At 44.2% G+C, this 16,614-nt stretch overlaps 1 protein-coding gene and 1 pseudogene across 1 annotated transcript in view; both read right to left on the reverse strand.

Annotated features, from left to right (window-relative positions):
* The window catches only part of ROGDI (rogdi atypical leucine zipper), a 475,356-nt gene that overhangs the window by 324,498 nt on the left and 134,244 nt on the right, over positions 1–16,614 (reverse strand). The window lies entirely within an intron of this gene.
* On the reverse strand, positions 6,759–15,493 carry LOC138566111 (ADP-ribosylation factor-like protein 1 pseudogene; annotated as a pseudogene).

Here is a 16,614-nt window from a genome sequence, read left to right on the forward strand (position 1 = left end):
GCTCAAAGTTTCGAGCCAGTTTGATGCATTCAGACCACCAGGACCTACTAGTGCAGCTTTTGGCGCTCTTGATCTGTGGATCGCTCACACCAAGAACAGACAGAAGGTATTGTTGTCCTCCAACTGCCTTTGGGCACTATAGACAGGTTAGATCACGTTTGAACCTCTTTTACTTGCAAAAGGCATGTCCTTTTATGAACATTGTGGTTTTTGATTGGGCAATGAAACAGAGATTAAAGGCAGAGGCTACATCTTTCTAGCATATTCTGTGCTCTTCACACTTCTAGGAGTGAGAGAGTGAACCAAGAAATTTATGGTGGGTTTAAAAAAGGTTTGAAAAAAACCCTTTCACTTGAAAAGTGAAAGTAGGAAAGTTCCCTTGAGGCCAGTCACATTCCACAACGGTACCTAGTAGCCATCGTTGGAAGTTCACCTCCAGTTCTGAGCCACAACAGCAAGGCATTGTGGGTATGCCAATTAGATCAAATGCAAGCCTTTTTCTCCAGGAAATTATCTTTGTCTGAGGGCAGCGCTACTTTATACATAGCCTTCATACTCCCCTGGTCCTTCTTAATCCATGGTCGAGATGTCCTATGTTGGGACAGTTTCTGGGCCATTTTCCCACAACTTTCCCAAGTGGCCTACTGGTTGTGCACCTTGAGGTAGGAAGCTGCCATCCAGAAGCATGTTGAAACAACACTACCCCTCCTCTGCTTTTCATTCGGGCAGTCCTACATCACCTCCACCAATGTGTCTGTCGTGGGACTATTTTCTGATGACTGAATATTACAAAAAGGTAAAAAAAGGTACACATTCCATCGAACACTTACAGGGAGGAAAACATGTTGCACTTTAATGGCCAGGACCCGAGGGCACCCAATTGTTGGTATCCAGGTCTGTAACAATACAAACTGATCAGGTCCCATTCCACTCCAACAAATGCAGTGATACAAAATAACCAGCAGCTAGACACCGTAATCACACCTTTCCATAGACCGAAGGATAATGCAGAGACTGACAAATGTTTATCTTTATTTTTAAAAAGGTACAATTCCAGGGCCGCTAGAAGGGTACCCAGGACAAATGCTGAAGCTCAGACCTTTAAGTGATGTTTTTGAAAGCGATAAAAGCTTCCCATGAAGCCCAGCAGCCATAAATGTAAATTGGACGCAATGCCCAGCCAGTATGGCCAAAGTGGGTCCCAGAGATTCGGCAGCATGGCTTTGTGGCACAAACCTCAAGCAGCAGGTAATTAAACTTGCAGAAGAATAATCCCCAGCACAATTAAAGGTCAGCATCTCACCTAGATATAACATTTCACTTATGAGCTGGCAGACACAAAGGTTTTTATGGCCAATCAGACTGGCCTTAAAAACCACCAAACACCCAGGTCCAACCACACGCACAGTATGTGCATCGGCAAGACTAAGTTTAGGGAACAGTCTAAACCACTCATGAAGGTTTGGGCTTGAGAGTGTGCATCTCTTTGCAAATGGGCTGTTTGAGGTCTGAATCATTGTTTTCCCCCAAACAAAGGAAATGCCCAAAAGCAAAATAACTGAAGTTAGGATTTAATAAACTTGCCTACTAATACAATAAAACTGAATGCACCCCAGTTAAGCCAAAACTAAATCACAGCCGCCAGTCTATTAACCAAAACCAATGCAGGGTGATACCATTACCCTAAAGACAAAATGTGGCATTTAAAAAAGCACCCCAGTTCTAGGGATTTTATAGGCTCCCATAAAATGGGACAGCAGAACCCCCAAAAATGTAATTATGCCCCAAAAGACAAACTTACCAAAAATCTAGAATTATGCAGGCTTACATGGAAATGGAGGAATCTTCATTGAAAGTACTAAGGCCTGCTAGATGTGGTGACTAGAATGAACACATTTCATCTTGTGGAACCAACCATTCAGCTTTCCTCATCATTAAGTTCTCATAATTGCTCTGGGAGGATGGCATATGATGTTGCAGATATTAGTGTTTAGAAAAGTTAGATCGTGCAATATAGCAAGAATTTGAAAAAAGGAGAAGAAAATGGGTGTGAGGAACACTATTATTCCATTCTGTGAGCTCAGCTTACTTGGGGCTTTGCAGGCATAACACCACCCTAGGGCATTTCACGTGATTGTACTTCTTAACAGCACTCCTACTGGTCCATACCTCTGAACAGACATTGGGCATTGCAGGAATACCTGCTCATGCAGCACACCACAAACAATGCTCTAAAGAAGCAGTAAACTGGAAGGGTATTGCAACAAAGTTGCTTTTTAGCGGATTAAAAATCCATTTTCATATAATGGATTTGAAATTGCCAACATTTCAACCAAACCAGTTATTAGTGTTATAAAAGATGTAGGCCAGCTCGATGCTCTTGGGACTAGACTGTATGAGTGCAAAACAGACATCTCTGAAACTAGCACCATGCAGTTATGGGTTCCTATCAAGAAGAACAAACTACATCTGTGTTCCAGCATGAAGACGAAGATGAACATTTAAGTGATTGATACTGTTACAGATAACACGACTGCTGTACCCCTATCACCATTTAACGAGGTTAGAACTATGCATCTTTGCCAACAAAAAAGCAAACTGATCGAAATCCTGAAGACTATCCCACTAAGACAAAGCAGTGGCACAATTGGAAAACTAAGAGCAATTACTAATAACCCACATAAAAGGTTTTTCTCTATTCCAATTGTTTGAGGCACAGCAGAGGTACAAGCTTTGCATAAATCCAAATGCAACAATCTGGCTGAGGCATTCACCAAAGAAGTTCAAAAGAAGTGCTGGAATTATAGTGAAATTCTCTTAGTGTTTGACACAAACAAAGAACATTCAATCAAGGGTAGGACAACCGACAAGAGGCTACAATGAAGTGCTTCAACCCACCACAAATTCACGGACAGCACTAACACAGCTAATGTTACTGGGACAAAGCTACTTTCACATATTAACAAGGATTAACTGCTTGCCTAGCTCCCAAATGCTTCAGCATGCACAAGTAATAAACACGACTTTGCAGTGATGTGACGTACAGAAGTGGCCACCTGACATGGTTCTTACACAAGAAATGTCAGGCAAAGAATTCTTGATGCCATCAATGCCACTGAAAGAGGGGCTGCGTAAGAAGTAGAACCAGCCGTCTTGTAAAGCACTGCTACCGTCCCCAGTGCTGGAAATGGAAACAATTTACTGGGGAACACTCATCCTTGGAGTGGCAGTGCTGTAGGGAGTATGGGGCGGGAATGAGAGGCGGGGACCCAGGCCAAGTCACGCAAATCGATATCTCTTCATAGGACACAATCCTGGCAATTTACATAAAAACAAAAAGCATGGGAACATAAGGCTGTCCAACATTTTAAACCTGTCCTAGTGATTCATTAAGAAACCCTTGTGTGCGAATAATTGAAGTTGGGCTCTGCAGTTTTGATAGCTCACACTACTCACTCTAAGAAAAAAATATCTGTACATTGCAAGACATATATACCTGTTTAGACAGCTGCAACAAGTATGTGAGGCTTTGCCGTTTCTGTTTTCAGTTACCCGTGCAGAGTTTACTGAAAGCGTCTGCTTGTTTAAATGTGGGTTGCTCGTGCATGTGATAACTCGACTTGAGGACAGATCTCGCTGGGAGTATCCTGTTCTGAAGCGGGGTTATCACACACAAGCAACCCGCGCTTCAACCGCTTTCAGAAGACACTGCAGCACTGCAGAGTCTTTTAAAAGCCACCTGCTTGTTGAGGCACGAGTTGCATGCTTCGTGCAATAACTATTCAGCAGATCCGTGAATGTCGTGGGCAAGCCACTTAGTCTGGGGACACGGCAGCGATCCGGCTAGACTTATCTTACCAGAGCACTGCTACTTCATGTTCCAGACTATTTCCTGCACTATCCATCCCAATAAACACAAGCCAAAGTTTTCTAGTGTCTTTCCATTTGCAGTTTCAGTACATTGTGTACAAGAAGTGCTGTACTATCCACTTAACCAAACCAAAATCCTTCACTTTATTCTAAAATTAGTGGCTTAAAACCAAACCAAACATGGGGTGCCTTTAACAAGAAGCAACATAGAACACAAAAGATGCAGATTACACAATAGCGCAACTATCCAGGATGTTTATTAGTGTATAATTACAAACCAGAAAATTGCAAGCAATTATAGAGATTTGATGAAACAACCTTGGCGACCTTTTGAAACAATCTTTCAAAGTAGTCACAAATTCTAGAAAACAGAAAAGCAATGAGAACCTTGGAGTATTTAATCATAGAGACTAAAGTCTAATGTTATCGGGTTGCTCATTGCTTTCGAAGAGGCGTACACCACCTATGCTAGTTTAGTGCAATGCGTGCTCTTCCGCTGGTATTGTTACAAATCAACCATGGTTCACCCCACAAACCTGGCCTGGGACCCTTCTCATGTGGCCAGGGAAAGATGGACTCTTCCAGATCCTGTCCTGGGGGAGGTGGGGGGGTGTGTTATGTGGGAGGATCACGTGGGGTGGGGTTGATGGGGGCAGGTCAGGTAAACTGGGATGTTCGCTTATACAACTTTTCCTGTAATCCAACATTAATGATGGCATATTGCCAAACAGAAGGAGTAAATAACTATTGTGGACTCCAGTACTATAAATCCCAGAGTACTGGGACGAACAAGAGGGCTGAAAAGCAGTGCAGACCTGAAGGTCGGGCAATTGGGCTGAACAGCTCACACCGGAGGGAGGCAGAGAGGCTTTAAAAAGCTCTCTCGGGTGCAAGCCATTAGTTGTGGTTGGACAAGTAATAGTTGTAGCCGCGGCAGAAGCAGCTGAGCCAGGAGAAAGTGGCAGAAGAAGGCACGTTGCTGGCAGAATCCACAGAAGTGTGAGGGAAGAAAGGACGCCAGGATTGTCCATCAGCTTATCCCAGTTACCAATCCAGAGTTGGTCCTGTTCCCCCAAAGTCTGGGTTGCATAGGTTGCGCAGCAGGAAGCATTCGTTTCGAGAGCTTCCCCCCGCATGTGAACCTGATTGCAGAGCGTTGGCAGCGAGAATCGTGCAGCAGGACATGCCTAGAGGCTGGCACGCTCCACGGGATCGCCGTGAGCCGAACTCTCTGCCTTTCTGATGGGACCAAAGGCAACTTGATGTGAGGTGTGCCTGGTCGAGAAAATGCATGTAGTACAAGTCCTGCAACCTGTGACAGAGGCTGAGAAGCCAGTGAGTGCTTCCACGCGTTCCCAAGCCTTCCGGCATGGCAGGTGAGCAACTGTAACCAGTTGCTTTTCACTCGTGAAGTAGTGCAAGTGAATGAAGCTGACCGGAGCGTGTCAGACAATGTAGTGTAACAAGTGTAGTGCTCGCGTATAGAGAAATACGCTTTAGAAGGAGGTTTTTTCAAACACAAATTACAGAAACTGTTTCAAAAATGTTAATAATGGTCGCCTGTACATAAAAGTGATTCTAACAGGAAGACAGAGCCCACGTTAAGTGGCAGTAGCCTTAAGCCAACAAGCATTGGTCTGAGTGAAAAGAGGCTAAAGAAAGGTTTCTGTGGAAATAACTATTGCTACCATAGGAAATGGGCTAACGTGATACATCTAAAGTTGGGGATTCTAAATGATCATTCATTGGTGTAAACGAAATAGTTAGTTAGTCATGACCTCACATTGCCAAAGCCAATAGAGGTTAAATTAAAAGTACTTGGTTGGTGGCTTGGCAAAAGACAAGTGGTTGATGAGAGGCCCTTGAAGAAAGTTGGTGTTGAGAAGAGAAAGAGAAATTGCATGTTTGTCAGAGTTAAAAGGGCATTGGTATAAATCTGGTCTTTGCTACAAAGTTGTGAATAGTTTAAAGCTGTTTCAAGTTGAAGAACTGGTGAACTTTAGAAGTGCCAGTGGGACTGAGACTTCAGAAGCAGTACACATAAAACACTGTAAAGCCGAGAAGTGAAACTGTATGGTGTATCTTTGTAGGAGTTAGGTCTGGCAGGGGAGTGAACCAGACAGAAGTGTAAATGGAGGAACGCGAGTGTATTACTCCGGTAGATATTAAATATAATGTACAGTTGTTCTCAAACAGAAGTTGTTTTGTTTCATGGTGCTGACTGAGAAACACTGACGAGAAGCCAATTTCAACCTATTTGTGGTTTTGTGAAGCATTTAAGAATTCCTTTGATACTGTTTAAGGAACTTTGAACTACATATATTTCCTGAGAGGAATATTTTCTGTGTTGAACTGTGGAGTGTTTGGAGTTTTTTCTTTAACATCCTGACTTTATCAAGAACTGTGTTGGAACTCTGTTTCAGGCCCAGATTTCCTTGCTGTTTTGTAATTGACCGACTTAAAACCTGGGAACGGGAATTCGCTCAGGTTACAATCAAATACTTAAAAAGTGTTGCGGATATAAATATTGACGCAGTGAATTTCCATATTTTCTTGTTTACGTACAAGTGTGAGGGCCAGAAATGTTATGTTGGAGTATTTTCCTTAGTTTATTTAGGCCGGGAAGTCCCTGTTGGATGGGGCAAGTGATGCGTTTGGTTGACATTTTCTATTTAATAAAATGGCATTGGTTAATCATCGGAAAGTTGTCTGCCTCACATTTCTGACCCCTCACAGTATCCCACAGTCACATCAGCTGAATAGGTTACTCGTACATCAAAGCACAGCATTCTCCACAGAAGGACAGGATGCTAAGAGGATAAATGTGATCTAGACCAAAATTTGCTGTACTGCTCTCGGGCAATTGCCTGCACAAATGTTTCAGTCAACTATTCCACTGCTTTATCAAGTTTGCTGTCTTTGGTTGCAGACATTTGCAAGATCTGCCATTTCTTGACTTTTAAAACAAGGCGGCCAGGGAAATGTACCTCTTTTGCAGGAGTTGTGGCCTGCTCCACATGTTTGCAACACTACTAAAAAAAATAAAAAGAATGTTTTCAAACAGTGCCTCCTCAGGGATTGAACCAATTCAGATTCTGAAATTCCAATTTGGTCCCGGTCACAGCTGTCGACTACATACATGACTGCACCTGTATTTGAATAGTAACAATGCCGGTATGGTCGTATACCTGGGTGGCCACCCAGGTCCCACACTTGGAATTTCAGTTTTGTTTTTGGGGCTGTTTCAGCATTGAAGCCAATTGTAGGAATTGTTATGACCACCTATAACTGATACAAAATGGCTGTCTTCCCAGCACCATCAAGACCCAAAATCAAAATGTTCATCTTCTGGGTTACAAAGAGGTTGAAGAAGATGCTGGGAAAAAGCCAACCATGGTGCCACCGCTGTGCCACGCAGCCTTTGCCGTTGCCCTCCCCTTTGTGGTCCACCTCAGCCTAGTTACCTCATTCCTCCTCAGTCAGACTCACACCGAGGCAGCCCCCTGGTATATAATACTATCACAGCGGGGGTGATCCAAGACTGAACTGTTTGAATTACTATCCTTGACCTATCCTAATTCTAGAACATCCTTTAGTAGGTCACTAATTGTGATTTACATTTTTTTGCTGAAATCCTTGCCGTCGGTCTGTTAAGTTCAGTACAGTGTGCAAATAATGATCTGCTCCCCCTACTCGCATATCCGTACAAAGAGGCGGTTTGCTAAACCTTTACATGGGGTACTGCATCTGTCCTTCCCACATGAACAAACTTATCCATTGCACAATGGAGTCTGGAGCACATGGCAGTTCTGAGAATGGGAGCCATTTCTCGGTCCCCCATGTTTCCGCCATGCCCCATGGGAGATTAAGTTGTTGGCTGAAATTGGTCACCTTTGTTCCAGATCTGGACCTGGTACTTGACTCTCTTCATTGCAGACAAAACAGCATGGTAATGTTTCCCATCTTGTTGGTTTCTTAGTTCAGCACAACTCTGCAAGTTTAGTTGTACTGCTTCTGCAACGATAATTGGCAAATTAATGCTTTCATTGTACACAGTACCGGTACAGGACTTATTTTCTTTTGAATTGTGCTCAAAAGGGTGTTGTCAGCTGCTGGAGTGAGTTTTTTATAATTTAGTTTTTTGTATGACATTTTACCCTTCCCTAAAAGTTCCTGTGGAATCCGCTCCATACAATGCATTAGATGCAGGTAATGCAGAAGCCTTCATCTCTAACTGAAATAGTGCATTTTCAATCTTGGCAGAAAGTAAGACGAGAGTTGTGGGTACCTTCCTCTAACAAAAATTAGAACATCTGATATGCAGCCCCTCTTTCAGCGGCTTTGATGGCATGAAGAACTCTTTGTGCCTGCCTTTTCTTGTGTAAGAACCATGTCAGGTGGCCACTTCTGTACGTCACATCACTGCAAAGTCGTGTTTATTACTTGTGCATGCTGAAGCATTTGGGAGCTAGGCAAGCAGTTAATCCTTGTTAATATGTGAAAGCAGCTTTGTCCCAGTAACACTAGCTGTGTTAGTGCTGTCCGTGAATTTGTAGTGGGTTGAAGCACTTCATTGTAGTCTCTTGTCGGTTGTCCTACCCTTGATTGAATGTTCTTTGTTTGTGTCAAACACTAAGAATTTCACTATAATTCCAGCACTTCTTTTGAACTTCTTTGGTGAATGCGTCAGCCAGATTGTTGCATTTGGACTTATGCAAAGCTTGTACCTCTGCTGTGCCTCAAACAATTAGAATAGAGAAAAATATTTTATGTGGGTTATTAGTAATTGCTCTTACAGTTTTCCAATTATGCCACTGCTTTGTCGTAGTGGGATAGTGTTCAAGATTTCGATCAGTTTGCTTTTTTGTTGGCAAAGATGCATAGTTCTATCCTCGTTAAATGGTGATCGGGGTACAGCAGTCGATGCATCTATCACCGGAGTCGCATACATTTACTTGGTGCTTGTAATCTGCTTACAACAAGCATTCGGGCAAAAACGGACCTGTCTGTTATCTGTAACAGTACCAATCACTTAAATGTTCATCTTCGTCTTCATGCTGGAACACAGATATAGTTTGTTCTTCTTGATAGGAACCCATAACTTCATGGTGCTAGTTTCAGAGGTGTCTGTTTTGCACTCATACAGTCGAATCCCAAGAGCATCGAGCTGGCCTACATCTTTTATAACACTAATAACTGGTTTGGTTGAAATGTTGGCAATTTCAAATCCATTATAGGAAAATGGATTTTTAATCCGCTAAAAAGCAACTTTGTTGCAATACCCTTCCAGTTTACTGCTTCTTTAGAGCATTGTTTGTGGTGTGCTGCATGAGCAGGTATTCCTGCAATGCCCAATGTCTGTTCAGAGGTATGGACCAGTAGGAGTGCTGTTAAGAAGTACAATCATGTGAAATGTCCTAGGGTGGTGTTATGCCTGCAAAACCCCAAGTAAGCTGAGCTCACAGAATGGAATAATAGTGTTCCTCACACCCATTTTCTTCTCCTTTTTTCAAATTCTTGCTATATTGCACGATCTAACTTTTCAAAACACTAATATCTGCAACATCATATGCCATCCTCCCAGAGCAATTATGAGAACTTAATGATGAGGAATGCTGAATGGTTGCTTCCACAAGATGAAATGTGTTCATTCTAGTCACCACATCTAGCAGGACTTAGTACTTGCAATGAAGATTCCTCCATTGCCATGTAAGCCTGCATAATTCTAGATTTTTGGTAAGTTTGTCTTTTGGGGCATAATTACATTTTTGGGGGTTCTGCTCTCCCATTGTATGGGAGCCTATAAAATCCCTAGAACTGGGGTGCTTTTTTTAAATGCCACATGTTGTCTTTAGGGTAATGGTTTCACCCTGCATTGGTTTTGGTTAATAGACTGGTGGCGGCTGTGATTTAGTTTTGGCTTAACTGGGGTGCATTCAGTTTTATTGTATTAGTAGGCAAGTTTATTAAATCCTACTTTCAGCTATTTTAATTTGGGCATTTCCTTTGTTTGGGGAAACGATGATTCAGACCTAAAATGGCCGTTTTGCAAACGGAAGCACACTCTTAAGCCCAGCTCTGGACCTTCATGAGCGATTTAGACTGTTCCCTAGACTTAGTCTTGCCAATGCACATACTGTGCGTGGTTGGACCTGGGCGTTTGGTGGTTTTTAAAGGCCAGTCAGATTGGCCATTAAAACCTTTGTGTCTGCCTGTTTGTGTTTTTTTTAGGGCTGGCATGGGCCAGCTCATAAGTGAAATGTTATGTTATATCTAGGAGAGATGCTGACCTTTGATTGTGTTGGGGTTTATTCTTCTGCAGGTGTAATTGCAAGGTGTAAACCTGCTGCTTGAGGTTTGTGCCACTAAGCCATGCTGCTGATTCTCTGGGACACACCTTGGCCATACTGGCTGGGCATTGCGTCCGATGCTGTTGGCTCCAATTTACATTTATGGCTGCTGGGCTTCATGGTAAGCTTTTATCACATTCAAAAACACCACTTAAAGGTCTGAACTTCAGCATTAGTTTTGGGTACCCTTCTAGCGGCCCTGGAATTGTACCTTTAAAAATAAAGATAAAAATTAGAGTCAGTCTCTGCATTATCCTTCGGTCTCTGGAAATGTGGGATTACAGTGTCTAGGTGCTGGTTATTTTGTATCACTGCATTTGTAAGAGTGGAATGGGATCTGATCACTTTGTATTGTTACAGGGCTGGATACCAACAATTGGGGGCCCTCGGGACCTGGCCGTTAAAGTGCAACACGTTTCCTCCCTCTGTGTTCTATGGAATGTGTACCTTTTTACCTTTTGTAATATTCAGTCATCAGAAAACAGTCTCAAGACTGACACATTGGTGGGGGTGATGTAGGACGGCCGGAATAAAAAGCAGAGGGGTAGTGCTGTCAACATGCTTCTGGATGGCAGCTGCCTACCCCAAGGTGCACAACCAGGACGCCACTTGGGAAAGTTGTGGGAAAATGGCCCGGAAACTGTCACAACATAGGACATCTAGAACAAGTTAAGAGGCCTTGAATTCCTTCAATAGCAGGGAGGTGATCTTGGCAAGGCTTTTCCTTATCACACAGCCAATTATGTGTTTTTGTGGAGAGTCCGTCTTTTCATACCCATCTTTTTCTAAATTAAACAGCTAACTGATAATGAATGTTGGGATGAAATCTTTAAACAGATTTTCTCGCTGAGCACATTAAGTGAATTAACACGATCTAGTGACCATGAACTGCTTTTTCTCACAGTAAACTCCCAAACAACCTGCTCCAAACTCTCAGCCCAAGCTCCTTACAAGCACCCACCCTGCCCAAGTGGGGCCCTGGGTTTATAGCTTTGCTGGTAGATGGATCATGGGAGCGTGGCCTGGTTTGCTAGTTAGACCCTCTGTTAACATAAATCAAGCCTTTTTACAAGGCTGGTTGGCAATTTTGGATTTCACTTTTCCACTGGGTGGCATTTCAGTACGGCTGCCAGTACGAGTTTGGATTAATAATCTGGACTGATGTAAAGAAGGCCAGAAGAAGCAATTTTAAAAATTGGACGTGCTCGTGGAGTGTGTGTATGCCACAGGATAAGGTAATCGGTTGTGTGCGTCTGCCCTGCTCACTCTCCAAGCACAGAATTATGGCTGCCTAGTAGCTTGCACCATCACATTTTTACCCTAAACTACCTTTAATTACACAGTTAATAATGTGGCCACAAAGAGGTCAGCTGGTCCTCTCCCACTCGGTTGCTTTAGTGATTCTTTCAAAGTTTGGAAGGAAAGACTGGTGCTCATCACCCTGGGGGAATTTCGGGAGCTGGGACAATGGTAGCATTGGGTCGAGTCTGGAATTGTCCCAACAGGGCCAGCTGGCTGTTGGCCAGCTGAAGGATGAGGTCAAAGAATTTACTCCCTGCCATTTACCCCATTTCACTGGCACGCCTGCTATGTCAACCAACCATCTCTGCAAGGTGCTGTTTCACAATCACTGGTATATGTGGCTAAATGTTGACAACTCTGGTTTGGCCGCAAAAATTGGTCTTGCTGAGAAACCTGAAAAATGTTTTGGATCCACTCTCTGCTCGAAGGAAGCATGTAGCCACCACTCCAACCCTTAGGTTTAACTACTGAGTGCACCGGCCATCCTGGTGGTTTCTTGGTACACTATCTGGTCTTCTGGTGAGAAGTAGCAGCCTTGGGCTGGGCCACTCAGGAGCTCTTGGTCTAGGTCCCTGTAAGAGTGGTGTGCAACCCACAGTTTGAGACATGGAAAAAGAATCGCCCTCCAATGTGTACATGGTCAGTACCTTCAACCGCGTTGGCTTATTGATCTCACTTGCCATAAGGGTGATAGGGGATCAATTACAGGTCACAGCATAAATGTGGTTTACACTGTAATCTTTGCCAAGCATAGAGAAACCCAAAGTGGGCAAAACAAAAATAATTAACACTAATGTACAACTAGAAAAACTGAGGATCGTGTGACAAATTTCCTCTCTGGGTCTAGGTTTAAAGGGGTTCAACATTATTCTTGGGACTTCTCCCTGTAGTCTAGACTAGGTGAGGATTTCCTACGCCTTGGAAGTTTCAATTTGACCTTAAGGGTTTCCCACACTCTTTGTGCTTCTCTGGATCCCCCTCCACGCCCAACTCAGTTCTGATTTAAATGGGTCCTCCTTTTCTGATCTTCTTAGAATCCCTTCTCCTCTGTTCTACTCAGTCTACTTCTCCAGTCTTCAATTTGGTTGTGGAGACATTAAGGCATTACCCCCTTTGACTTTTCACAGGGGTGAAGTTTACAAGGTCCTCAGTCACCTTCTTGCCCAAGGGTCCAAATGCCTCCTTCTGCTCTGCAACCATCTCCCCTTCTGCATCCACCCATTGCTCTGCAACCTCAAGGCTATCCAATTGACTCTTCCTTCCGCTGCCTCTTACTGCTCCCCATTTCCCAAGCACTGTCACCTCCCTCCCGCTTCCCAACCGCCACCTCCTCCCCACTTCTCCAACCGCCACCTCCTCCCCAATGCTTCTCCAACCGCCACCTTCTCCCCACCGCTTCTCCAACCGCCACCTCCTCCCCACCGCTACCCCAAGAGCCATATCCTCAGTTCTCTTTTAGCAGACAGATATTCCCAGATTTCATTTAACGTTGCCATCACTTGTTTCCCCACATACTCGCTTGAGGATACACTCTATGAAATCAATTAGAAAACGCTGACACGCGGGGCTTAGTGTGTCATGGACAAAGGTAACCACTGGTGGATACAACCATCTTAAGCGGAGTCGAAAATAGGAATGGCAAATAAACGACCAGAAACGACTGCAAAAAATAAGGCTACCCACTGTACTTCAGTCTGAAAGGGGGTGTGTACAAGAGATGGGAAGCAGAAGAATGTGCCGGAGCGCAACAGGTTAGGTGGAGGGCGGAACTAGTGAGGGGATGGGGAACGCATAGCCGGGGGACACAAAACAGAAAGAGGAAGGGGCCACTGACAAAAGGCCGACCTAGTTGATGTGAAGTGTTTTTGGCTTGGAATCTGTAAGGTCTGCCTTTTATTAGGCGCCTTCAGACCCTGATCCATTATCCTCAGCTTGCAAGACAACAGATAAAGATCCCTTTGCTTGTCAACACCCTAAATTGATGCTCGAGCCTGGTTTTTCCAACTGTAATCTTTTTCAGAGGGTCCATGCTGGTTTGCTGGGGAAGCCGCAGAGAAGACTTCAGAAGTGCTCCAATGACTGTGCAAGGCCTTTTAGTGTACATGATGTGGTTGCTGCTCAGAGGACCCCCCCCCCTCCATTAAAATGGATAGAGTTATTTCTTGTAAGGCGCCAACTAGAGCTGATCCCTCTGAGGACAGTGGACACCCAACATTAAAGCACTTTGAGGAACGCACTGCATGTGCAAAAGGGTCGCTAACAATGCATCAAAGGAACAGTGTCATGCGACTGTCTTGGTGTCCCCCAGGACTTCCATAGCCTCCCTCCTCGATACCAGGGATAGCATGCTTTTCTCTATGTCCCAATGTCCTGCTTCTCTAGGAGGAAAGATTCTCCCAAGGATGAGAGGTGTTGCTTACAAACTGAAGTACATATAGTCATTACGGTTCTATATCCACAAACACCAGTTTGAGGTAATTTTTAGTTTGGGCTAAAAACACTACCTTTAAAGCTTAAACTATTGTCATTAAAGTAAGAGCTTGAAATGGGGGCTTTGAATGTAGGTTTGTAATGCTTTTCAATGCAGATTATATACAAGGATGGATTCATGTAGTTTGCTGATGTGTCCCACCCATTTAACACCCACTGCGAAGTGAAATCTATAGGATTGTCCTCCCATTCCCACCCATTTTCCCCTCCAACCACACCTCTTTTTGAACTCTTTGGCTGAATTTGTACTGTATTGTTTGGTGAATTTGCGAGTTGTTTTTACTTATAGCCGCTGCCATGTATTAATGTTATAAAAAAGTTATTTGAATTATGCTTCTAAAAATATTTACTGCAGCTTTTAAGTTCCATGACATATTTTAATGTATTTTGTATTAAAAATAACAGTTACTGTTATAGTTCTTTTCTTTGATCTAAAATGTCTCTGAAAATGCCCATACAGTGATTTGCGGGGGTTGGTGTAGTGTGCAGTATGTTAGTGATGTCACTGATTTCATTGGGATTGCAGTATGCTTTTTTTCAGCACGGTAGCCATTTTCTTTCACCAGATCGTGGTGTACCGAGGGCATGGTGCATGGTGCCGGAGCCTGAAGAGAAGCCGGGCCATGTCCTTTCTACACAAAAAAAAATAAACCGTCGACAAGCAACCAACACAAACTTGAAGAGGGAATCCCGCACAGGAGCAGATGTTGCAGACATTTACCATTTTGCTATTTTGTGTACTTCAATTAAACATGAATCTTTTTTTTTTATTTTTTTTAATAGGGCGGTGGAAGGTGATTGGGTGGGAGGATTATCATATTAAATAGAATACTGGTGCGGGTATGGATGTCCAGTGTTTCGATTGGAGTGAAGGGCTGTGAACTTTTCTGGCTGTTAGGCGAGGGGTGAGCTGGTGGCGCTCTAATCTCTGCGGACGGGGGCCATGCCGGAATCTACCTCTACGTCCCCAGCTTTAAGAACCCGCGCCCGAAAAAAATGAGAAGGTGCCAGCAGCGCGGCTATCGGCTTACTCACCCAGCGTGGTCCTACCAACAAAGTAAGTCGTTATTTTTCATGTATGTCGACCACAGACTACCATGTGCCCCCTCTCCCCAGAACCCTTGATTCAAGCAAATCTAGTAAGTGGGAGTCTAGTATCATAACGTCTATGACAGACTCGTTCGAAGAGGCAGGTTTACTACCTACTGACTGTCTTCTCGCTGAAGGGACGGGGAACGTTGCACTTATCCCACATATTTTGCAAAATGAGGCACATACTGCAGTACTCTATTACGACCCACAGAAAAATGCTGTTGAACGAGACAAAGTTGCCGATGTCCAGTCTGTGGACTTACCACGTAACAGCCCTGGTGCCGGCTCCGCTGCGGCTTCTGAGGGGGGAGGGAGGCTGGTCCCGGGTGCCGATGACGGTCTTGTGGGGTTTCTGCTGCGACTGGACAAGCCTTGTCCGATGCAGGCATGGATCGGCTTGGGGGTGCCGAACAGGGAGAGGCACAGGGGGGGCAGAAACTGGCGCCTGTGGAGGTGCGTTCGTTCCCTGAAGACGGCAGCCTCGAGGTTGCGGGAGGCTCCAATGCTGTGGTGAGAGTGGAGGTTGACGTCGACGCCCTCCTGTCAAATCCTCTGAGATCTGAGAAATCTGCTGGCACCGGTGTCCTTCCTCATGAGACGCCATTGAGCACCAGCTCGCCGGTCTCAATGCTCAGCAACCCCCAGCGTGAGGCGCTGCTGGACGATGTGTTTGTTCTCCCAATCACTCCTGCAGTCGGCAATGGCCAGGAGTTTATGGGAGGCGACCAAGGGATCAAGCCGCTCAAGGGTGGCGTCACGCAAAATGAAAATAGAAGAGACTCTCTTGGCATTGCAAATAAAGTACTGGCAAACCTGATAGCAATGAATAAAACATGTAATGAGCACGCCCACAGAGGGTGTCCGCATTCACCAACTAAAATGGATAGACACCCAGTCAAAAGACCCAATTCTCAATTAACGGGGACACATGAGGACATTTGGCATAAAGTGTGTTACAAACGAACACAAACGGATGGCCATACTGATAATAACTTTCACTCAGATGACATATCCACCGATTTGCTATCTTCTCAAAAGAGGTTAACAACGCGCAAACAGAAAGCCATGGTCGACAATGATTTGTCTATGTTATCCCACAGTCTCCTGGCAGGAACGGGTCTTGTTTGGAGGACTCTCGGGACTCTTCTCTCATGGAACGTCAGTTCCCAAAAATTCGTCAAGGCAGGGAAGCTCCTGTAACAAACATAAGGCCTCATCAGGTCCGTGAATCCTCCCCTAAAAAAACCATCCCCGTTTTACCTCGTGATCTACAAGCCATTTTGATTTCATCAACAGCAATTTCTTTGGCACCGTTTATGAAATTATATGAAAGTATACACTAAGCAACCAGGGATTTATCGACGATGGTGGCTTTAGTGCTTTCTAAGTTAATTCACCTGGAACAAGTGTGCGACCGTTCATACCATGAACAACATGAAGGAATTATGAGGATTGATGCCTCTTTCAGCCTTCCAAACGACCAAAGGAAAAACAACACCACCGATAAGAA

This window comes from Ambystoma mexicanum, chromosome 2p, assembly GCF_040938575.1.
Source record: "Ambystoma mexicanum isolate Mex_15411 chromosome 2p, UKY_AmexF1_1, whole genome shotgun sequence".
NCBI lineage: Eukaryota > Metazoa > Chordata > Amphibia > Caudata > Ambystomatidae > Ambystoma > Ambystoma mexicanum.